Raw genomic sequence first — 25,936 nt, 5'->3', positions numbered from 1 at the left:
TGTTGGGTAAACCATATAAACTATGTAGTTCCTCGTTATGAAGTTTCCGCCATTCCCCATTCCCGTTTCTCTTGGGTCCGAATATTCGTCTCAGGATCTTGTTCTCAAATACTTTCAGTCTATGTTCTTCCCTCAGAGTAAGTAACCATGTTTCGCAGCCATACAAAACAACAGGCATGATTATCGTTTTATATATTTTAAGCTTCAAATTCCTCGACAGAATTCGCGACGACAAGAGAATTTGAACCGAATAGTAACACAAATTGCCTGCTTTTAGTCGACATTTAATTTCTCCATGAATATGATTTTCCTCTGTTAATATTGATCCTAGATATTTGAAACTATCCACTTTATCAAAAGTATTATATAATATTTTAACGCATCCATAATTTGCTGTATTCCGGTCCCGACGCACTTCCGAATATTTATTTAGTTTCTCTACATTTACTTCTAAACCCATGTCCCTGGAAACGTTTAATAAGATGTCTGCATTTCTTTCTGTTGTTCTCCTATCATCTCCTATTAAATTTACATCATCAGCATATGCCATAATCTGGTGAATACCGTTCAACTCTAGGCCCTGGTTGCTATCTTTGATTTTCCTTATAGCGTATTCCAGAACGAAGTCAAATAATAATGGCGACAACGCATCTCCTTGTTTCAGGCCGTTTTCGACGTGAAAGCTCGTGGACAAAAATTTTCCTGGAATTCATTTAAACATATCTTAATTAATCTAATTAGCTTTCTCGGTATTCCAAGTTCTGTAAGGACGTTGTATAATGTTTCTCTCCTAACCGAGTCGTACGCCTTTCTAAAATCAATAAATAGTTGATGTACCAGGGTATTGTATTCCCACTTTTTTTCGAGTATTTGGCGAATGGCAAATATTTGGTCAATACTTGATCGATTTCGTCTAAATCCGCACTGATAATCTCCAATAATTTCATCTGCGTATGGGGTCAGTCTTGCTAATAGAATATTTGAAAGGATTTTGTAGGATGTTGACAGAAGAGAAATGCCTCGATAATTATTACAGTCAGTTTTGTCACCTTTCTTGTGAATTGGAACAATGATTGATTCTTTCCACTCTTGTGGCAGTTCTTCCTTGTTCCAGATAAGGAAAATGAGTTTGAGTATTTTGTTCCACAATTGTTCGCCTCCAGCTAAAATTAACTCAACCGGAATTTCATCTACACCCGGAGATTTGTGTTTCTTTAATTTCTTTATAGCGGTTTCTACTTCTATTCGGTTGGGTTCTGGAATATACGGTTCTGCGGTGTGTATCTCCTTTTCTCCACGCACACTACTTTTTGGTTGCGTGTTAAGCAAATCGTCAAAGAAATCTTTCCATCTATTTAAGATGCTATCCGTGTCAGTGAGAACCGTACCGTCAGATTTCTTTTATATATAAGCACGAGGTTGATAGCCTTTCTTAAATTTGTTGATTCCCTTATACATGTCCCGGATGTTTTTATTTTTACTATTATCTTCAAGTTCCTTAATTTTAGCTTTCAGAAAATCGCGTTTCTTTGTTCTAAAAGTTTTGGAAGTTTCCCGCCTGATATCTGCGAAATTTTGTGTAGTTATTTCATTCGGATTTTGTAGCCAGCGTAATTTTGCCTGTTTTCTCTTCTCTGCTAGTTTTATGCATTCCTGGTCGAACCTGGTATTTCCGCGTGTCCCAATTTTTCCTTTCCTGAAATTTTAATGCTATCTCTAATTTCAATCCAGGTATCCTCAACACTAGTGTACTCCGAATCTTCTAAAGCCGAGAATCTATTCGAAAATTCAATCTGGTATTCCTCTCTTACCTGGCTCTATTCTAATTTCTTTAAATTGAATCTCTCCGTTTTCGGACAATGAATATTAACTTTATTCAACGATAACCTCTCTCGTATTATCGCTGCTACCAGGTAGTGGTCAGTGTCGCAATCAGCCCCTCTAAACGACCGGGCATCAATTATGCTAAATTGCCTTCTTCTATCTACTAAAACGTGATCAATTTGATTATGTGTCTTCCCGTCTGGTGATGTCCAAGTGTACTTATGAATGTCCCGATGTGGGAATTTTGTACCCTTCACGATTAGGTTTTTGGATGTTGCAAAGTTCACGAGTCTAACACCGTTGTCATTACTTTCCTTATGCAGACTTTCGTTCCCTATAATCGGTTTGAAAATATCCTCTCGTCCTACCTTCGCATTGAAATCCCCTAATAGAATTTTCATATGGTATCGCGGGAGTTGGTCAAATATCCGTTCCACTTCTTCATAAAAACTGTCTTTTATATCGTCATCCATATCTTCAGTTGGGGCATGTACATTTAAAACAATAATATAACACCACCGTCCCTTAAGAGTAATAAAAGAAAGTCTGTCAATAACAAATTCAACCCGTTTAATTGCTCGTCACATTCGTTTATGAACGAAAAACCCTGTTCTTAACTGGTGATTTTTATTTCCTTCCCCGTAAAAGAACATAAACTTTCCGGAATTCACAGATCCATTTCCTTCCCACCTAACTTTCTGAACTCCTACTACGTCTATCCTGTATTTCTCTAACTCACTCGTTACTGATTTTAACGCTCCAGCCCTATAAAGACTCCTAATATTCCATGTTCCAAATCTCATGCCCATTTTCTTTTGCTGGGGTCGTGCCAAGTTATCAGTCCTTGTCCGAGGCTTTTGTGAATATTTCTGAACAAGTGCTTTTTTCTTTACAGGATGAGGTTGTTAGCCCTATCCATGAATATATTATATTACTCTACCTAACTCGTCGTTAAGTTTTGCATTAATGTATTATCCCCTCAATTTAACTAGTGAAGCATAGAATGAACCCATCATAATATTTCCAAAATAACCGAAGAAAATTTAATGTGCAACTATTGCCCGATCGTCTAAACAAAATATATTTCGCTAAGGGGAAGCTTAAATGTAATATGAGCTATACTTCAATTAAACACGAACCAGGCCATCTAGAACAAAACAATGATGTTTATTAATGGCTTATATTTTAAGTGCCCAACTTCATGTGTGTCTAGGGGCGCCGATTATCCAGGAAACGTTCAGAATTATGGAGCTTCCCCATTTCCCACTTCATGAAAACACAGCTGAATTTGATTTTCACGGCACGTCAAACTCATTTATTGTAAGCGTAAGTGAACACTGGAAACCACTAAACATACACATAATGAGTGAGAAGAATAAACCTAAAAGTGGAATAATGTCAAAAAATAAAAGTGTCGATAACTCTGGTTTTGCTTGGTTCAGAATAAAATTTATACACTCAACATATTAAGTTCTTATTCAGCATTGGGACTATATGAAACAAGGATGTACAACTCAAGGTTGAATTCGCACCACCGCAATGCTTTCAAGTTTTATGTGCTCTCAGCGTGAACTAAACAGCAATCCGAACACCAAAGGTACACGGCAAAGCCATTAGACAGCGAGAAGGACAAAAAGCACGTACTATATTCTTCTTCTTTCTTACCTCAACCATAGGTTGGTTGGCAACATGGAAATTCTAAAACTCTTCTCTCTCTTGGAAGAGCTGTTTTATACTAATAAGATCCTTTCCTCATAACTAAATCTAGATATTCCATCCTTGCTCTTCCTTTTCCTGGTTTTCTTCTGTCTTTCCCTCTATCAGCACGGTGATCCAATCGGAGTGCCGAATAAGATGGCCAAGCATGCTGTTTCTTCTTTTTCCTATTATCTTCATGATCTGTCGTCCTTCATTAGCTTCTTTTAGAACGTCTTCATTCCTTTTCTTTTCGGTCCATAATGTGCGCCGCATTCTGCCACAACACCACATGCGCAGCATTCTGTCCCAACACCACATTTCAAGTGCTTGCAGCTTGAATATTTCAGCTTTTCTCAGTGTCTACGTCTCTGATCCGTAAAGCGCCACGCACCACACCAGAGTCTTAATAAATCGTTTTCGAACGTCCAACGACACATTTTTTGATATTAGCAGTCCTCTTTTTCTATTGAATGCTTGTTTAGCCTGTGCTAATCTGGCACTTACGTCTTTTCCACTTCTTCTGCCCGAGGTTATTAGACTTCATGGATAGGGGAACGTCTTAAGGTCTTTGATTTTCTCTCCCTCTAGCCAAACGTTTGCCCCTTCCTGTCCTGCTCTTGTGTACTTTATAACTTTGGTTTTCTTGTTTGGTGTACTATCTTATACACCTTAAATACAGAAAGACATTGAACACATATTAATCACTATTTTCACTTACATACCTTTATCAGTAGACACAAAATTGCATTCAAATTCACACGATAATATGAATTTCCAATATGTTTAATTCATCAGACTACTAAATTGTAAGTTTTCTCTCCAGCAACTAAAACATAGTTGTTATAACAAATTCAAAGATTTATGATAGAAGAAAATACTATTTTATCATGTTAAAATAGGACAAGTGAGTTTCGCTTCACGAAGCTATGATAGACTTCCAAAATTATCATCATCATCGTAGATATTCTACTATTATTGGCAGATCACTTGCAGCCCTGACAAGCTGTCAAGCTCCACAATCTTCAACTAACCTCTTCGTCTTCACGTATGATTTTTCTGTTTTGGCACCATCCATCAATTGTAGCCTCCTTCGCCCCTTCCATCTCTTTCTTCCCCCATTCCTTCTTGCACGTCCCTCATGATATTCCTTCAATGTTCCAACCAGTTTTTCCTCCTCTTTCCAATAACATTTAAAATTGTTCTTCTCTCTCCCATCACTTCTAACACCTTCTTATTCGTTTTCTGCTTGAAAAAGCTACCTCTCTTCATTTCTCTCCACAGCCACATTTAGAAAATTTCCAGTAATTTTTAATCACTTTTGTGTAATATCCAAGTTTCTGTTTTATAAAGTACAATACTCTACACGAAATATTTTATGAGTATTTTTCTCAACTTTTTAATCAAAGACCCACAAAACACTTTTCTTCCTCCTTTTTCGCCATTTCTGTTCTTTGTTTTGTTTCACATTTGCGTACCATATCATCGCTAATAATACTACCCAGGTATCGAAAACTAGTCATCTGTTTTATTTTCTCCCTGTACTTCCATATTTGATACTGATTGCTTCGTTCCATCACTATTGCATTTGTCTTTCTATTATTTATGTATTTTCATCCCATATACTTCACAGCACTTCCTCAAGTATTCTAACATCTTATTGATTTTCTTTTCACATCTCGCAACAAACGCCGTATCATCTGCAAATTCTATACACCCAATCATTCTACCTCCTACTGAAATGCCTTCTTCATTATATACGTTCTTTTTCACTATCTCTTTTAGATAGGTATTAAATAGTGATGGCAAGAGATAGTATCCTTGATCAATTCCCCTAGCTTTCTAGACCTAGTGGCCGTAACGTCTTTTATTTACATGACTTCCCAGTTTGACTCACGACACTGGATGGACGCCGAAAATTGAGGAAGTACCGGCCGGGAATCGAGCCCGGAACCACATGGACACGAATCCAACTAGGGATGCGCACGAGACAAATCGAGACAGGATTTTCCTGACAAAATTCGAGTCGAGACACGGCTCTTCCAATAGTAAAATATATATTTTTCGAGTCGAGACATCACTTTTACAGCACATTTTCGAGACGAGACACCCACAAATCTTGTCTCGTGCGCATCCCTAAATCCAACGCTCTAACCACTAGACTACAGTGTTTCCCTATAAACATTTTACGGGTTACCCTTAATAATATAATTACACCTCTTGTGTTCTTAGCTCTCCTGAGCCCGAACTCCTCCTCTTCCAAGTTTTTCTTTTGTTCTTCCATACAACGTTCTGTTCAGTATTAGAAACAAAATTTTTGCTGCATGTGATACTCGTATCAGATTAATAGTTCTATGATTTTCACATTCCTTTGGGTTCAATTTCTTAGCCATCGGTAACATGATTGTCTTCAGAAAATCTTTTGGCCACTCTCATGTTTCATATATTTCATTGCAGAGTAAGAACAATTCTTTCTTGCCCTTATCTCCCATATTCTCGACGTTTCGTGCACGTACGTTTCTCGAGTTATTTAGTTTACTATCAAACCCAGGTAGCGTACGATGATATTCATTTTTTTACGATTACAGCGCCATCTATTAGAATAATGAAAAAGTGCTTCAAGTAAAAGTTCCTTAGTTTTGATCGTAGAATCAGAATCTGCAATAAAAATAGGGAATTTCTATTTAAAATTTTTGAGTTGGCCCCTGGGACCCTATGATGGAACCCCTCAGGGTACTTGTTGTTTACAGAATTTTATAGGTCTCTGGCATGAGTACATTCTTACGTAACTAGATTTGTAACATTTTTTGTAATTTCGGAAATATTTAAGGTCGCCTGTAAGAGGTGATTCCTCACATCAAAATAAGAAAAAAGGTTCATATGAACCTATGGCGAAAAGTGCATAGTTTCAGAGCTAGGGCTATCCAAAATCGCGAAAAAGCCAAATTTTAATAGGTCCTATTTCGAATTCCAGAAATTGTGGTGGGTGGTCCTTATCAGCGTAAAGGAACCCACGCATATACAATCCAAAAGTGCATATTTCATCAATTTTCAATAGGTGTAAAGGGCATTCCCTACAGGGTGTAATTCTCACACTCTCAACAGAGTTGTCAGATATACCCTGATTTCAAGGTGGGGCCAAAGTAGGCAGGAGGTAAGCCTTGACAACAATGGACATCCATTGCTTCGGAGAGAAGCTGGAAGCGTTAGGAAACTTCAGCTTCATGTTTTTTGTGTTCGGAATAACGTCCGATGCGACAATGGCGGACCCAGGGGAGGCGATCTGGGCCATCGACCCTCCCCCAGAAGAGGAAACTTTCTTATTTTATATATAAATAAGAGTCTGGAGCTCCTAAAAGTAGCTCTAATTATCAGTTTTACAACCCACCGCCCCCCCCCCAGAAGTCCGTTCTGGATCCGCCCCTGAGATGCGATGTATTTCGTCATGGTATATTTCACGTTTTCGTCACTTATAAGCGTGAAAGAAAACATTGCAGCATGCGTTGTCCCGAGTACGAGAACCTGTGCTGCTGACTACCCTTAACACTTTCCGACATCACGCCAAAGGATTTCGTGTTCAATGCTATCAAGGCTTATCGTTTGCCTACTTTGGACCAATCATAAAGTCAGAGTATATCTCAAAATTCGGTAGACGGCATATCTGGGAATTTCACCCTGCATGGAATATTCTGCACACCCATTGAACATTAATGAAATATGCATTTTTGGGTTGCGTATGCGTGACTTCCTTTACGCTGATAAGGACCACCATCCACTGTTTCTGGAATTCGAAATAGGGCTTCTTGAAGTTTGGCTTTTTCGTGGTTTTGGACAGCCCTAGCTCTGAAACTATGCACTTTTCCCCACAGGTCTATGTGAACTTTTTCTCTTATTTTGATGTAAGGAATCACATCTTACAGTTTGTCGCTATAGTTCATTAACACCCTGTATATATATATATATATATATATATATATATATATATATAGGGTGTTTCAAAACAACACCGACAACCTTTGGGAGGTGATTCCTGACACCAAGATAAGACAAAAACTATATACCAACCATTGTGCACAAATGCTCCCTTTCGGAGTTATAGGCTGCCGAAAGTATGAAAAAATGAACTTTAATGATCCATAGCTCCAAAACTGTGGAAGCTACTGTAGTCGCGTGGAGACTTCACTTAGGAACTAATGTGTGTTCTATCCAATAATACATGTTTCAGAATCCTAAGGTACTCACGCAACAATTTTTGTAGAGGCAGTTTGGCTACGAGCATATAATTTGAAAAACTCACGAACCACTTCTTTAAAAATTGTTGCGGAAGTACCGCTGGATTCTGAAACATGGAAATTTGGATAAGTTCCTAAATAAAATATTGACCCGACTACGGTAGGTCCCATAGTATTGGAGCTATGGATCTTTAAAGTTCTTTTTTTCATGTTTTCGGCAGCCTATGACTCCGGAAGGAAGCATTTGTGCACCCAGGTTTGTCTATACTTTTCGTCTTCGTGTCAGGAATCATCTCTAAACCGTTGTCGGTATTGTTTTGAAAGACCTTGTATATACCCTCTCAAGAGAGGAGTCATGTTATTTTTTAATTTGCAGGTTGCCAATTTCTCCAGGAAATCATGAGCTGCGAAAACGTATGACCCGGTTTCGTGTGCGAGCACGTAGTACGGATAATAATAATCTTATATTATTTTAATTGTTTTTAATATTTTCTGAACGTCTACATTGTGTCAGCCACTATCCACATTTGCATGTGATGAATTTAGTTTGAAACGAATGATCTTATATTGATTTTTATTTTTTGTGAATGTCTAAATTGTTTATCGTTAGACACTCTCTTTGGGATGTGATCGTAGGCATCACAACGGGGACCCGCCCTTCTGACTCACGAAAATGTATAATGTACATGTCAATTTCTTAGGATTTTCTTAATACAAATAAAAATACCAAATATAATATAGCAACCAGGGGGATGCTTCTTCTAGGAAATTTTCTTCGAGCGCCCACGGATGTGATCAATTTAGACTGGAGAGGAGTGACCTTATATATATATATATATATATATATATATATATATATATATATATATATATATATATATATATATATATATATATATATATATATATATATATATATATATTTCACATTTTTAGCAATGTTTGATTCTCAAGATTCTCATGATCTTCTGGTTGTAATCAACATAATATGACGAGAAATAATCTTACTTCTTTATTATAGTGAAAAGTACGAGTAATTTCTGAATTACGAGTTGGGCCTAATTGTATAATTTAGCTCAATTTGGCTTGCTGGGTTTGGTGAAGAGTGCGAAAAAGTACAAACGGGGATGCTACAAAAAGGTACCAGAAAGTTTTGTACTATTCATACTTCTATGGAGACAAAGAGTTTCAAATGTATTTTCTTCAATTACTACCGCTTTGATATTTTCTGTTTATTTAGATTATATTCTAGCTCTTATATGATCAGTGCTTTATTTTTGTCTCCTCATATGCAGTATAAAGTGAGATAATACTATATAAATACACACAACGAGTTATAGTGTCATTAATATATAGCCACCATTCTACAACAGGGTCCAAACGATAGCAATTCATCTTAGAATAGAGAAATGGTACATACACCATCAACTGTACAGCATAGAAACCTAGTTCAGGCTGCCAACTCTTTCGTCGGCAAGAAATGTCGCATGTAAGTTGGGTTGAATCTGTCCAGACGTTTGACTCCTGCAAATTAATGGTTAAAAATGACTGGCACTATAGCGGTTAGATGCCCATATAATTAATGATTCTGACTGTATAGGAATGATAAGGACTTACGAGGGAACCTATCCAAGTGTACTCTGACTTCGAGCCGAGACTATGGCCGTTTAATACCTTGTCCCAAAAGAACATAACACGAAAAGGGATCCATCCTCGATCGCAACCGTTGCGGAGATATAAGCGTGAAAAGTTAGAAATTATATACATTACGAAGTCAGATTCCGGGTCAGATTTCTCGGAAACGGTCGAGTAAGGAAACTCAGCGAATACATATCAAATTAGTGTGGGGAGAACAGCACCTTTTGAATGAAAAATGTTTGTCCCCGGGACACTCGCAGGGTCCCAGGCGGGGTCCAACTCAAAATTTGCAAATGGAACCGGGTGTTAAGTAGCATATTGTATGAACGCTATTGTTAAATAAAAGAAGATAGAACAAATCTCAACTCTCTACGATATCCCTGTGCAAACGGGCAATTGGTCAAAATGTCAATACAACCTACATCAGAAAATCTATGGCCACGCTTCTAAATCCGTTAAATTGCGACAATAACAAAACAGAAAAACACGTTTGAAAGTGCAAGGTATTGAACTAAAGCAAATTGCTGCAGTCTCTCACAGAGTCGCACAACGGACCTTATCCAAGTATAAGTGACTTCGAATGACCAATGGACCAAAAAATAACCATGACCATTGGATTTCGTGTCCTAGAAGAGAAAGGATACATTGTCAATCATCGTGGAGGGTGAGAAGGTCAAATGCAACGGTATATGCTTCGCGCATCGGGACCCCAAATTCACAGATTGCACTGTGAAATTTCTATCGGAGGATTTGCTGAACGAGAAACATGATGATAAAGACGAAAAGGAGTAACCTTGAAACTGTGAGGCAACTTGGAGAGGAGTGGGGTAGGAGAGAACTGGAATAATGGTGCAGAAATAAAATATATCGGAGGCTGTTTTTGAGAGAGAGACTCTGCAGCAATTTGCTTTACTTCAATACCTTGCACTTTTAAACCTGTTTTTCTGTTTTGTTATTGTCGCAACCTAGGGTTATCGTAGAGAGTTGAGATTTGTTCTATCTTCTTTTATTTAACAATAGCTTTCATACAATATGTTACTTCACCCCTGTTCCATTTGCAAATTTTCAGTCGGACCCCGCCTGGGACCCTGCGAGTGCCCCGGGGACACAAATTTTTCATTTAAAAGGTGCTGTTCTCCCCACACTAATTTGATATGTATTCGCTGTGTTTCCTTACCTAACTTTCCGAAAAATCTAATCCGGAATCTGACTTTGTAATGTAAAGTGTGGAGCTCAATTTCTAACTTTTCACGCTTGTATCTCCGCAACGGTTGCGATCGAGGATATATCCCTTTTCGTGTATGTCCTTTTGGGACAAGGTATCCAACGGCCATAGTCTCGACTCGAAGTCAGAGTTACACTTGGATAGGTTCCCTCGTTACACAAAAATAAAGGAGAATTGAGACGATGAAATAGGCATTTATAATCAAGATTTTATGATTCAGTTGAATTGATTTACTTGATTCCACTAATTTATTGCAGCTGCAGACAACGGAATACGTATATGTTACATTAAATCGTATCTCACTTCAGAATATGTAATTTGCAAGTACTGGTCTTTTAATATAAGTATAATCAAGACATATATACAAAATATCGATGAAGATACCAGATTATTGTAATTTTATTCTCATAACTAGTTATGAAGTTCATTCCTTCACTTAATTTACTTTCATTTCATATTATTTATTATTATGGGACATATTAAACATTCCTAATTTAATTCAGTACTTCATTAATTAAAATAAAATGTGCACACGCTTATTTGTCGCTACAATTATTATTCCGGTATGTGTTCACTAAAACAAATCTTATTCTCACTGCAATGAATACTTGTTTAAAATCAAATTCGGTACTGATCAAACTGTTCCCATAAATAACAAATAACAGAATCCAAACAGACATTGTACATCAGTAAGAGTAGAAGACATTCATCAACGAAAAATAAAACGTAAATAGGATCAACGTAAAATAGTCCTAAGTGAAATGTCACTCTTATGTATATACATAATATACATAAGTATTATTTGAAAGATTTTATTTCCAGAAATACATTGAGCTTAATTCACCATTCATTCTAATCGATTCAAAGCTTTAATCAAAGAACCGGATTTCAAAATATTCAACCCATAAATTTTAGCTTTTATCTTGTTAGAATTTAGCTATGTTCTACGTTCAATGAAATAACAGGAATTACATCTAGTTTGGATCGGAATATAGTACCCTGACTTGGAATTAAACTCGGTACCATGAGCATAGAAAAACAACTTCAGCCACTCTGCCACGAAGATTAGTTGGTTTGATTAATGTTTAGCTTCAGTTTTAGCATTGAGAGTATATGAGACGCGTACCTACAGTTTAAGATGAAATTCGAGCCAGCATAATACTTCAGATTCCAAGACTCTCCCAAGAATCGAAATCGGGATATGTGCTTTGTCATGAGAATACGCTACATATTTAATAGTAATCTGTTATTACTAGGATAGTTGAAACCTGGAAATTAAGAAGCCAAAATCGTGAAGATATAATAATACGTTAATAATTGAGGGCTACCAGTTTTCCGAACTCGTTAACCAAACCATTTTTATCTCTATGAAATATAGAAGATGAAATACTACTACCACTACATGCGTTGAAAAGAAATGGTTATGTTAAGTTTAAGGAGTCTGAAAGTCAGCCCTTCTCTCAAGTTATTATTCACAAATGTAATGCATGATAGAGTTTTCTTTTGAAGGAAGTGATAGCGGTTTTAGTTTGTGGCCTATCATTAATTTAAAACTTCTTCAAGCCAATAGATTAAAGTTGGCAAATATTGGATGTTAACTCTTACAGTTGTGAGCAAGGTGATGCGGGTGCCTTGACGATTATTGGGACTTAGTCTTTCTTTGTTCTCCTCATTATTAAAAACTCTGAAAACTATTTCAAGTCAAAACACTTTATTTTTGTACCCGCATACACCAAAATAAATAAAATAAATTCTAATATTTGAAGAAAGAGACGAAAATAATTTACCAAGATCATAAAATAACAAGAAATTTCATTAATAATTTGTACATTTTTAGCCTGATATGTGGCTCAAAATATATAATATAGCAAGAAAGATAATAATTAATCATGGTCTAAGTTCTGATGTTTGATTGACTTCAATTGCAAGAGTAGGAGTTGCAAGATTTCAACATCTCAATAAACACATACATTATATTATGTAAAATTTGAATAATATTTACAAAATCTATCATAGAACATTTTTAGACCAGAAGGCGAGAAGATTCATTTTCTCGTCTTCAATTGATTTTAAATCGAAGTAGTGGAACTGTTTGTGAAGTCGTAAAAAATATACCACATATTCCGCGAAGATATAATTTTGTCACGAAAGTTATCTAGGATTAATCAAAGGAGGGGGAAAAGATTGAGCTAGATACCATATTAGGGAGCTAGATTCAAATCTTATTCTTGATTTATTTTAATCCTAAACAATAGTGTTGCACACGAGACAAGATCTGGGACTTTCCCGTCTCGAAAAGGTTTCCTGCATTGAAGTCTGAACTTGAAAATTACGTCTGTTTGTGTTGTAAGAGCTCCGTCTCGTCTCGTATCTCGACACAAAAATTCATTCTATCTCGTCTTTTGAGTAACATTACTAAACTCGCGGTCATGGGATTACAGAAAAGAATCAAAGAAAATCTGCTAATATTGTACCTAGGCCGAATAAGTTCTATATAAGTTATTTGTGGTACTAAAAAAGTTCTACGGGGAGTTGTATTACTACTGTAGTCTTTATTGATTCCAGTTTCATGCAGAATGAATTAAAGGAAACTCCACGACAAATTACTCTAAAATCGAATAGTTGTAACAGAAATGATAATTGGAACTTTTTTTTAATTGGGGAGAGGAATTAATACATTTCACGTTAGGGGACTGTATTTGTCGCACACTCTTGAATGATTTGAATCCCAACCACACGGAATTACTGAATATACCAAATTTATTTACAAATGTTAGTAATAATAGTAATTGATTTTAGAAAAAATGGTGGAACTCTAAAAGAAATTCGGAAGGGGTTTGCTAAGAGGGTAAATCCCTTATTTTATTATTTTCTGATCTTAACCCGCTGCAGAGATAATGGTTGGTGAACCTAAAAAAAAAAAAAAAAAAAAAAACGTGCGACATATTACAACAAAATCGACTATTTTAAGCAAAAATTATAGTGGAACATATTTTTAAAATTGAGTAGAGAAGGGTGAATTCACAAATTCATTCCGGGTAAATTTTAACTCTAAGCTGTAGGTATGTTCCCAATACCATATAAAATATACATTAAGTTTCCACATAATAATTTTTATGTGGAATATATTGGTAAATTGTCTAACATGTACCTGTGTAAACTTTGACCGATAGGGCAGTAATTAATTTGCATTTAGACTTCACTGGACAAGATGTACCTTCCGACTTTTAACCTTAACTTATATTACGAAAAGTAAAGACTTACTAAACTCTTATTCCAAAGTTTAATTCACTAATACAATTACCAATTCATGTCAATGTTAAATATATCATTTACAACTTTTCTTTCATAACAACATCACCAGATAGGATCTTAATAATACAGAGTGTTGCCCGAAATGCATGTATTAGTGTTTATAGTACATCAGATAAACTATTTTAAATATTATTCTGTAACTAATTGACATATCCTTGAGTTGCCTGTGAAAAGCTGATATTTGTAAACTATAAAACTGCACTAACTAAATATTGTTATTGACACCGGCTGTATTCTAAATGTTTTAGTTATAATAAAAAAAGCACATAAAAAAAGAAGTGTTAATATAATATTTAAATGTACAAAATTTCTGAAATAAAGAAAGTAAGTATAAAACTCTTCTATTTAGCCGGGCGCCATCTTTCTATCATTCTCCCTCTTACCCTACCTATATCATCTACCATTCAACAAACTGCATCATTATTTATGACAACGTTTCTCATCTGTTATATATTACTAGAGAGCACCTTATCGTAGCATTCTAACCATCTCAACACTAATTCAACTGAGTGTTCAATGATACATTTGCGAAAATATATCGTAAAGTTCCAGGGAAGATCTTTGTAGTTAATAATTTTAAAGTAGCACCTACACTTTGACAACACTATGACAGCAAATTTACTTGTAATGCCTTTAAATTAGAAAATTTACTCACAATAGATTGAAACATAAAGTACTGTAGATATAAGCACATTTTCAAGTATATTTTCTACAACTTTTTTTGTGGTTCTGTGCAGGAAATAGGTAATTCTAATGTGATCGCTACTTATCTTCGTAAATTATAAACTTTCGTAGCCTGGAGATAATCTGCATCCTTTGCAATTGTATATAATTTCCTTTACAATTGTAGGTGATTGTTTAAACAATAAGTCTGTTATGAACATAATTAATACTAAATAAAATTGTTGCAATTTCTCCCAATTTGAAGATATAAGGAAATGTAAATAATACAATTACAAACTTCTCCACTCATGTAAGGCGTAATAGCGAGATATAAAAATAAATAAATCAAATTTGATTTAGGAATATTCATGAAGTTAGGAAAACTTAACTAATAATGTTATCTGAAATATGTACAGACAATTATCAAATTAATGGAAACACTCATGTATTTAAACATTTATTTTTTGTGAGTTAGTAGACAGAAACATACCATCATTTTACTAGAAGCCCCACTACGTTTATTAAAACCCTTTCTTCTGGTATACACTAGTGTTGTTCACATTTAATGACATTTTCGTTTTTTAAAAAAGAACGAATATCTGAACATTGATTTCGGTTTCGGTTTTTGATATATCAAACACCTATTATAAAAATTGCACTAGAACTCCCGTTTTGAAATAATAAAATTGTTTTAAAACTCAACAACCACTGGCTATTTTAATAGTCTTTTCATTGCAAGAACCCTTTCGCGGTAATTTCGGTACTTGAATTAAGTGGAACGGTATTCCCTTTCTTTCCATTTCTTTAAGATTGCCATTCTCCTAGTTGTCGAAACATTCTCTATACAACCAGTGTTCGAACAAAGAAATGTCAAACGGTAGCGCCGGTAGCCTATATATTTTGCATATGATTTCTTAAGTGTACCGTCCAATTAAAAACCTTTCATATACAGTCTCAGTACGAAAAGTGCCGATATGAAAGGAAATACAAAGATGAAGTGTCGAAGTATATGAGTCATTTCAAGTATTGCATAACATACTCAGCGCTGTAATCTCTTCGGGGCTCCGATATTTTTGGTAGGTACTTTTGTACTTTCTAATCATGAGTTGGCTACAGTGGAGGACGTTACTTGTAGCCCCTTAAATCATAGAGTTGTTTGAAGAAAAAGTGAAAACTTGATCTCCATGTCAAAAGGCATAACAACGGAACTCCTTAAATTGATTTATATACCTGGTTACCTAATTGGTTCTGCAGAGTATTATTTCTTTGGTGCCCTAGCTCTCCCCTTCAGAGACCTACACATGGGAAACACCATTTAAAAAAATAAGACAGCCTACTAGATCTATGAAGTGAGTAATATATCTACTGATGGTCAATTTCGCTATCATTTCAGTGATTAGTATTAGTTGATTTGATATTAAAATACTTTCTACTTTTTCAAATATTACTTACGTGTTAACGATAGGGGAAGAAATCAAATCATCTTTGCTATTAATATGAAACTTTAAAATGTACAAATCTAACACGGATTGAATGACAGAGTAGTTTAGGTACTCACTATTATATAGTATGAGTTTCAAGTAATGCTTGCGGGGCAAGCCAGAAATGCTTCGTCCGGATACTACTTGTACTGTACTACCGATTGTTGCTACTCAGAACTCATTTCTACTACTAATTAATACTAACTTTAGGATATTCAGAACGAGTAATAGAAAGAACAAAGGAAACAGAAAATGAGCACATTTCTATTTCTTCCTGCAGCACAGGAGCATTCCGATTTTGTGAATTCAATTGCTGAAAATGATTGCTAGCACTGGATCCAGCACCAAAAGAAACAGAAAAAGAGAGGGTGTTTAGTGGCAGACCGTGGGAGATAAGTGAGGGCAAAGTGTTTAGATAGAACATAGAAAATGTATATAAATGCCATGTTAATTTTGAAACGAATAAAGGGATTGATTTCAAATGTTGGATATGAGAAATGAATGTAGAGCTCCACTGAATAGGCGTAATGTGAATCATGGCGGTCATCTTAAAAGCCGCCATGTTGGATTTACCGCGTGAAGAATATACGCGAAAGGAGTCATGTGACACATGGCTCCTGCTATTGGAATCAATAGTGGGCAATATGGTTTGACACCTCTATTTAATTGCAAGTGTTATAGACTCTCAGAATGATAGTGTGGTTGATACAAAAATGGAGATAACAATGGGCACATTTGAAAGCCAATGAAGATGGACAATCGGACTCGCCACAGCTGTCGCCGGTATTGAAATTGAAGCAGTAGTCGACAAGTGTCATATGCGCCAGGTGCTGTTTGCAAATATCCAGTTTTGTAGAAAGTATATCATATATCTAATCATAACTTGGAACCTTCGTTCTACGGAAAAATTGTATCTGTTACGTATTTTACGAAATTCTTATATGGGCGGAAGAAGAACAGATTCAACGATTGTATGAGTGACGTGCAACCACCAGGGATAAGGAGTCGGGTAAGTTTAACATTATACAGTTTCTGCACCAACTCTTCATCTTTATTGTTTCTCCATGAATCACGAGGAGCAGCAGTTTTATCTGCTCTATAAAAGGCCAGAAAACATCAGTCATGAACTCTTTCAGGTTGTCCTTCGTCATATTTGCACTTTTACCAGCAAGTGAACGAATATTGGGTGGATAAGGACGTTTGGCGGCTGGAAAGTGTCCTCATTCATGTTTGTGGTTGTTTCTCATTCATATCGCCTTTACGACAGTATTGCTACATTGCCATAGCGGGAACACCTCCTGTTGCAGAGGTCTCGAACTTTTTTTTTATTGCCCACTATTGATTTCAATAGTCGGCATGTGTCAAGAGCCATATGTCACGTGACCCATTCCCAGTATATTCTTCTCGCGCTAAATAAAACATGGCGGATTTTTAGATGTCCTCAATGATTCACATAACGCTTATTTAGTGGAGCTCTACATGCATTTGTCATCCAACATTTGATCTCAATCTTCCTAGTCGTTTCAAAATTAACATGACACTTCTAGACATTTTCTACGTTCTATCTACACACTTTGCCCTCACTTATCTCCCACCCTGCCAGTACATACTCTCTTTTTCTCTGTTTCTTTTGGTGCTGAATCCATTGTCAGCAATCATTTTCAGCAATTGATTTCACCAAATTGGAATATTTCCTTGTCAGAACTTATTTCTACTACTAATTAATACTAACTTTAAGATATCCAGAACGAATAAGAGAAAGAACAAAGGAAATAGAAAATAAACAAATTTCTAATTCTTGCTGCAGCACGTTATCGTCACCGGGAATCGAATGCATGTCCACGTACAGAAAAGGCAATATAGACCAATATAGAGATTTTGGTGTATGTTTTACATAATGGAAATGGTGTATGTTTTACGCATAACACGTCAAAAACCATTCAATTCTGTTCGAACAAATCAAATTTATCGAATTATAACTTTGTGTCTCGATATCATTATACCCACGAGTGAACAACAACTACATATATATTTGCTGCAACAATGTTTCTAATTAATTCCTTCTATATTCGTGTAACCTAATTCACGTGAAATTACAAGAAATGGGACAATCGAGTTTCATTATTTCCGTCTACTTATATTACAGTTGACATTTCTCAAAATTAATTTTGCTACATTTTACATATAGAATAGAACAATCTTCAAGCACTAGGACAGCTAGGATTCTTTTATAAGGGCATTAGGCATGCCATTAAAATTTTGAAATGTTACGCGTGTTTAATACGTTTTCCTAAATAAAGAAAAATAACACACCCCACACTAATTATATATTGAGCCGCTGTGGTACATCATTAACTCACCAGGTAGTCCATCATTAACTTAACATTAGGGGTTTCAAATAAAGTAACAGAATTCTGTTTTATACCTAGGTTAATCTTCATCGGGTGTTCTAAATCGGTTAATCTTCATCGGTTAATCTTCATATATATGCGTACACTTAAGCTTATGCACTTAATGTCACAGAAAAGAAGTTTGCTAAAAAAAAAAAAGAATGAATCACGTGCTCATTTATTTCCTTGATTAAATACTATAATAATTAACTAACATAACACACCATCAGTTAAAATTTCAAAAAATGTTAAATGAAGCCTAAATAGAAAAGCTCTATTTTTCTTGCAGCGTCAAGACTACAATAAAGCGACGACGAAGTTCACTAATTAAAAGTTAGAAACTAAATGTATCTTTAATTGAAATAATGTAATAATAACCTAGCATACAAGAAAATATACATTGAAACTTCATTGTTTAATCTCCGAAAAGTTCATTAAGATCATGTTTTCAAACTTTAATTTACTTTTGCAGACACACAAATATATAAATTCAAAGTTAATCAATATAATACTGAAGGTAATAAGTAGTACAGTATTTATTATTATGAGTTGAGTAGTGCTACCATCTGTCCACAATTTTCTTGTGTTGAAGGTAAAATCGAGTAGAAAGGATGTACTCGAGATAATTTTTGTGTTTTTGTAAAGCCACAAGGATTCAAGAAAATGACTTTTACTGCTAGTGCAATTGTTTTAGATGCATCGAGAGTAACATTGTCCAAGATGATGACAATTTGTAGAACAGAAAGCAAGACATCCTAAGAGAAGAAGAATAATGGCAGAAAACCAAGCCTAGATTATAGAGATCACAAAGCATTGAAGAGGATTGTCACAAAAATTTTTGCTTTTTATACTAAATCCCATCACTTATATTTCCAACCGTTCTCTTATGAGCGGCACTTTTCAATCTGCTTGGAAAACAGCTGAAGTCATAGCGTTCCCCAAAACAAGGAATATCACAAGTATTAATGATTTTCGGCCAATTAGTATTTTACCTGCTTTTTCAAAGACATTAGAATACATTGTTAGTGATCAAATTCGAACCGATGTAATGAAATACAATTTTTTTGATCCGTTTCAATCAGGCTTCAGAAAGTACCAGAGTACTGCTACAGCTGTTACTTATGTCACTGACGACATTAAACTAGCAATGGATAGAAAGCAAGTAACTGTTCTTTACTAGATTTCTCTAAAGCTTTTCAATCAATTATACGTAAGATTTTCTTCCATAAATTGGCGACGAAATTTAACTTCCCCAATGGTGCTGTGAAATGGGTTAAAAATTATCTACAGGGACGGAAGCAATTTGTAACCGTAGCCGATACTTCTTCTGCACTGTGGAATCTCACTCACGGCGTCCCTCAAGGAAGTGACCTTGGCCCTCTCTTATTCAGTTTGTACATTAACGACCTTCCTTCTGCCTTACAATACTGTAAGTATCACCTATAGGGAGATGATTTTCAAATATATATCTCAGGTCAACCCGAAAACTTGGACAATTCAATTCAACAAATGAATGACGATTTGCACCGCATTTACTTGTGGTCAAATGAAAATGGGTTAACCATAAATCCACTTACATCGAAGTGCATTTGTGTCTCCTCTAAATGACTTATACAAATGCACCGTTCGAATATAGCAACAGTAGAGATAAATGGAGCAATTATTCCATTTTCTAAAACTGTTACACATCTTGGTGTAATAATATTATAGATCAATTCCTTGAGTGGAAACTTCACATTAACCCTGTATCTAAGAAAGGGTTCTGGTCTTTGCATTCACTCACTAGACTAAAGAAAATTCTATCCACAGACACAAAGCTACTACTTGTAAAATCTTTAATATCCCCTCACCCTGAATAATGTGATGTAGTTCTATCAGACTTAAGTGAAAAATTACCGTACCGTTTGCAACGTATCCAAAATGCCTGTATACGGTTTGCCTATAATCTCAAACGATCAAATCATTTAACTCCATACTACAGAAAGCTGAAACTTGCCGATAGACGTGATTTGCATCGACTCACACTTCTCTTTAAGACTTTGCGCTTTCAACAACCTTCCTACTTATTTCAACGTTTGCAACCACTAAATGCTCACAACAATCACAACGCAAGATCAGGCGTAAATAAACTACTTTCTCTTCCCCCACATTCGTCAAAATTCTACTCGAATGTGTTCTTTGCATCCACTATCCGTGCTTGGAATGACCTTCCATCCAACACAAGACAATCTCAGTCAATCAACCTATTTAAGAAGTCGGTTGAGCAGACCCTCCATAAGTCTACTAAGCAGAGGCTTATTAATATCTAAAATAAGATGCTGGTTTTTATACTTCCTACCTTTTATTTCTTTTGTTCACTAAATGTATGTGACTATATTATGTGGTTATTTGTAGTAATCTAAGTAATCTATGTGTGCATGTGATGTGATGCGCGCACGCACGCGCGTGTGTGTGAGTGTGCATATGATTGGGAGTGTTTTGTATATTTTATACATATTTTATTATTATTATTGTATTACTAATCATGATACTATTGTATTGCATGGTTAAGTGGGAGACACACCTCAATCTGTATCGAAGACAACCTGCCTCTATATCTCTATCTGACGAAAGATATATAACCTTAATATTCTCGTTTGAATTGCGATTTCCAAGATCACTGGGCACCCTCCTCAACAAAAATGTTAGTGATTATGTGGGCACTTCTAGTGATCAGGTTTCCCATGGAGTGTATTGTTTTTTCTAACAGCATGCACTGTTTCAAGGTGACAATGCGTCAATATTGTAATATCCCACACTTGGTGTATATTTGTAAACAACTATTACAAGCAAGCTGACGATAGTCATTATCATCAGTATCAAGTCTCCTGACAGAAGAGTGACTTTGGCGCCACGGCTGTCCAGAAAAAAATATAAAACACACGTAAAATCTTCATCGGTATCAGTTTCGGGTAGTTATCCCTCTCTTAGTATGCCTAGAGCTCTGAGAGATCTAACCTAACGAAAGCCTCTTGCCTTACCTGGGGCTCTGAGGTCTCCTGCACACTTAGCATGCCTGGAGCTCTGTGAGAACTCGACTCCTCTCTTTGCTTGCCTGGAGCACTAGGAGTTCCTAACCACAACTACCCAGTGTGTCTAGAACTCTATGGTTTCCATGCCTGCATATCTTGCCTGAAGTTCTACAGGACCTCAACCTCTCTTTGTTTGCTCGGAGCAGTAAGAATACCTAATATTTATATCCCTTATATTTAATAATATGCGTTCTATCGTAGACTCCGTCCGTGACAACCAAAAATTCGCCTAAACCTTGACATTTCGACATCAATTCTATTAAAGACTTCATAACAGTACCACTGCTGGTGTGCAACTACCACCGACGAACACCTTGAATATCACCGTCAAAGGATTAGTGTATTTATGTTGATTATGTAAGCCAAAGCCCAAACAGCTATTCCCGTGAGGAAAATGGAGTGTCACAAATTCTGCCTTGGGCGAAGGACTGACTGTTTAACGCTTTTCTCTCACAACCATCACTTTGTCATAAAAGTGTTAATGTTTAGTGCAATCACATTTTTAATGCATCTTTAGTGATTTCAAGAGTTGATTGCTCCTTGCCAGTGCAGTTTTACGAAAAATAACCTCTGGCTTATTTTTTAAAAGTGGCTGTGGATGTAATATCCTACACGTGGTCTACATATGTAAACGAAACCACATGCTCCCTTATTACAACTATTATAAGCAAGAAGACGTCAGGCATCATCATTATTATTATCAAGTCAACAGACAGAAGAGTAACACTAGTGCCACTACTGTGCAGAAGAGGGTATAAAACATGCTCTAAGACCTCCATCGGCATCAGTTTATTTGACTAGTCTCCCTCTCATGCAAGAACTGACAGAACTGACAATGTTATTCACGGTTTACAACACTGTCTTCTCCGTGTCACTGACGTTTCATGTATTTGTTGCACTAATTGTATGCATAGTACTTTGCTGCAAATTATTATTACTATTGTGTCCCAGTTTTTTGATTTTTTTTTTTTTACGAAAATGGCGCCGCATTCACGCAAATGATGTTGAGAAAAAATAATCAATTTGGTCCAACGAATTTACCTATAAGCTGTACAACATGTCTTGGACACCTTGTGTATAATTCGAAGATGAAAGAATATTGTAGAATTATACTGGTAGAGTTATATTTGACAGGTGTATAATTTGATTACAATAGCAACCTTTGTTAAAAATTATTCTCGTTGTACATTGAATAGCACTTGTAATTATAAGGTAATGCACCACAGTAAACCTAAGAGTTTCATACTAATTCAGGTAGTGAAATGATACAGAACAATCTGTATTGAAGACGATGGAAAGTTTACCAACCATCTCCTTAGGGTTTGCTGCTCTAATTATGTGAAATAGTTTACTAACTGTGGTTCCCCAACGATGTAAGAGCTTCTGCCTGGAATATTCCTTTACTCTACTCCACTCCCTGCGTGATTGTATGAACAAGTGTTGCGTGCTTTCATCTCCTTAGGCGATGAAGCAAGACAGAGATACAAGGAAAATCCAATTGTAGTGGAAATTTAAAACATGCAGAAAAATATACCAAGAAAAATGCTCCCGGAAACACAAGTGACATATTTGTAGAGATTCAGATAGACTTCAAATCACCAGAGAAAGAGAGAGAGAGAGAGAGAGAGAGAGAGGAAAACTGCGTTTCGAACCTTTCCTTCTCTTCCTTGTGTTGGAAATTATATTAACTAAACCAATTAATGTCTGCCAACTCCCCTACGGTGAATACACAGACCATGCGTATCTACAGTCTCTCTCTTCTTTGTTCCCAACAGCTATTAATGTTACTGTTAGTCATGGTGAATGTAAAATTCTTATATATGGGAAACTAGTATAGGAGTAGATAAAAGTACGATTCGATATTTTTCGTTCAGGTATAAAAATAACTATATATACCTATTATTATGGCTATATATATATATATATATATATATATATATATATATATATATATATATATATATATACAGCCTCACGACATTGTCAAGGCTCTATATTTGTATTTTACATTTAAAGTTGCAACCGGGTGTTTCCGGCTGCCGTATTCGGTAGCCCGATCATCACCCCTGTTCTTCGCGCGCAAAGTCATTCGAAGAACTGAAAACGTACTCTGTACACAAACAGTTTATGGTTGTGAACTCGGAAAGCCTGGTACTTCTGCTTGTCAAGGTCAAAAAGTGGGAGAAAAAAGGATGTGTAGAATGTAAAGAGGGTTCAACAGTGACTGATACTTGTAAGAAACATATTCATTTGTAGTTCGTGCACATTCCGCCTGTAGCGTTACTGTGGCACAACGTATATTGTAACTGTATAATTCTTGAACACCGCCTGTAGGTCTATTGGCGTAAGTGACGACCGAAACTATGTTGTCAGCTCTGACTGCGATAAGGCCCTGCTGTGCTGCTTTTGCTTTTCTTTTTTTGTCCTTTGTCATTTGTGAGACGCCAAGCATGTTGCTTTTGCTTGTTGCACGCGATGAACGAGTTCCTGCGGAGCGAAGTATTTAAGAAGTTAACTACATATTCTTGTTTTGCGATAAAAATATGATAAGTACTTTCAATTATAATACGGTTTAAATTGGTTAACTGTTGAAAAAAATACGAAAATAAAGTTGTACTTGTAAATGTATATTAGTCGAGGACGTAGCTACTGACAGTGTTGCAGGCACGTAGCCAGGATTTCGTGTAGGGGGGGGTCCGTGACATGAAATACTGTGGTCATCATAAAAGGGGCTCGATCACTCTAAACTATTTTACTGGAACATATATGGGTTCGTTTAGCCAACATTTCGTAACGGTGAGAGGGAGTGACATGAAGTTCTGAAGACCCAGTACCTCGATCAATCTAAACTATTTTACTATCAATATATATTGGTTTGTTAGGACAATAAAATGAGGATATGTTGGCAAGTATTTTAATAACAAACTATGAAGACATTTCGAGCAAAATAATAAAAAAAGTATTGAAAAAGAATTTTGCAGTATTTACGTCCTTCTCCTCTTTATTCAAATATAACAATTTTCCTTTCGTTATTACCTCAATTATTATAAAAAGTACATACTGAATACTGTCTTGTAAACTATCTTTTAATATAAATAAAATAAAGAGTTTGTTTGTGTGTTTGTGTCTGTTTTTTTTTTTTTTTTTTTTTGTTTGCGGCCTGGGAACCAGACAAATTGACCGAGCGTTACCAAATTTTAGTCACGAATATCTTGGTCAAGGCTCCAGACCAGAGTAAACGTTTTTGTCGAAATTCGAACCAGGGGGTCTCAGGGGGGCGTTTACCGGGACATGTAAAGGTAGTAGAAAATGACCGATATTTTACTATTTATTTATTTAACAATCACCAGATACAGCTCAGAGGCCATTTTGCATTGAATATCCAACAACATTAACAATGGAAAGGATTTGGGAAGGTATCGCCCAGGGCCAGTTTAGTAGGTGCCATCCCTGCATTTGCCTGGTAGGACTGAAGGAAACCCTGGAAAACTTCAGTCAGGATGGTAGGCAGCGGGATTAGAAGCCACGACCTCCCGAATGCGAAGCCAACGCTCTACCACTTGAGCTATTAGTATCGAATTCTTATTTTCGCGGTCGCTGAAATCAATAGTGAAACTCCAGTCGCATTAATTTCCAAATTCACGCTATTCGGCTCCGGGCCGGGGGTCACCGGAGGGGGGTGAGATACCAAGACATATAAAAGTAATTCAAAATGACCGATATTAGTGTCAAATCTATAGTTTTCGCGGTCGCTGAAATCAATGGTGACACTTCCATTAGCGCTGACTTGCAAGTATGCGGTCCGGGAGTCAGCGGGGGGTGGATACCAAAGCATGTAAAAAATATCCCAAAATGACCGATATTACTATCAAATCCATAGCTTTCGCGGCCGCTGAGATCAATGGTGATACTCCCACAGGCGTTGACTTCCAAATACAGGCGTTGACTTCGTGTCTTCAACTTTACGGGATCCCGAGATATAAACATCTTAGTATAATAATAATTGTAATATCCACCTCTATTCCCTTCCAAACCCTTTTCTTCCCTTCTAGATCACAATCAAAAACGCTGAAATATGTATCTAATTATTGGGATTACAGAGTAAGATTTATAATAATATTGTACAGTTAGTACTTTGGTCCATCCCGTCCGTTACTCCGCACGAAACTCTTGAACGAAACTCAATTTGACTTCTGTCTTTGCAATTGATAGCTAAAGTAATTATCTCGAAAGCGTTTGTTAGTAGAGGATCATAAACCAGGAGGTTGTGGATCAGAAACCAGGAGTGGTAGAAATCAACCATTTTGGCTTTTAATGTTGATCCTGTAAACCAAAAAGGGTAACAGTTAGCAAGAAACGGTTTCCGGCAGTCGATTTAGCATCCCAAGAATACCTTTCAACT

The sequence above is a fragment of the Thermobia domestica genome, chromosome 3 (genome assembly GCF_964235325.1).
Source record: "Thermobia domestica chromosome 3, izTheDome1.hap1.1, whole genome shotgun sequence".
Classification (NCBI taxonomy): Eukaryota; Metazoa; Arthropoda; class Insecta; order Zygentoma; family Lepismatidae; genus Thermobia; species Thermobia domestica.
The sequence above is the reverse complement of the archived record's forward strand: the minus strand, read 5'-3'. Positions refer to the sequence as shown.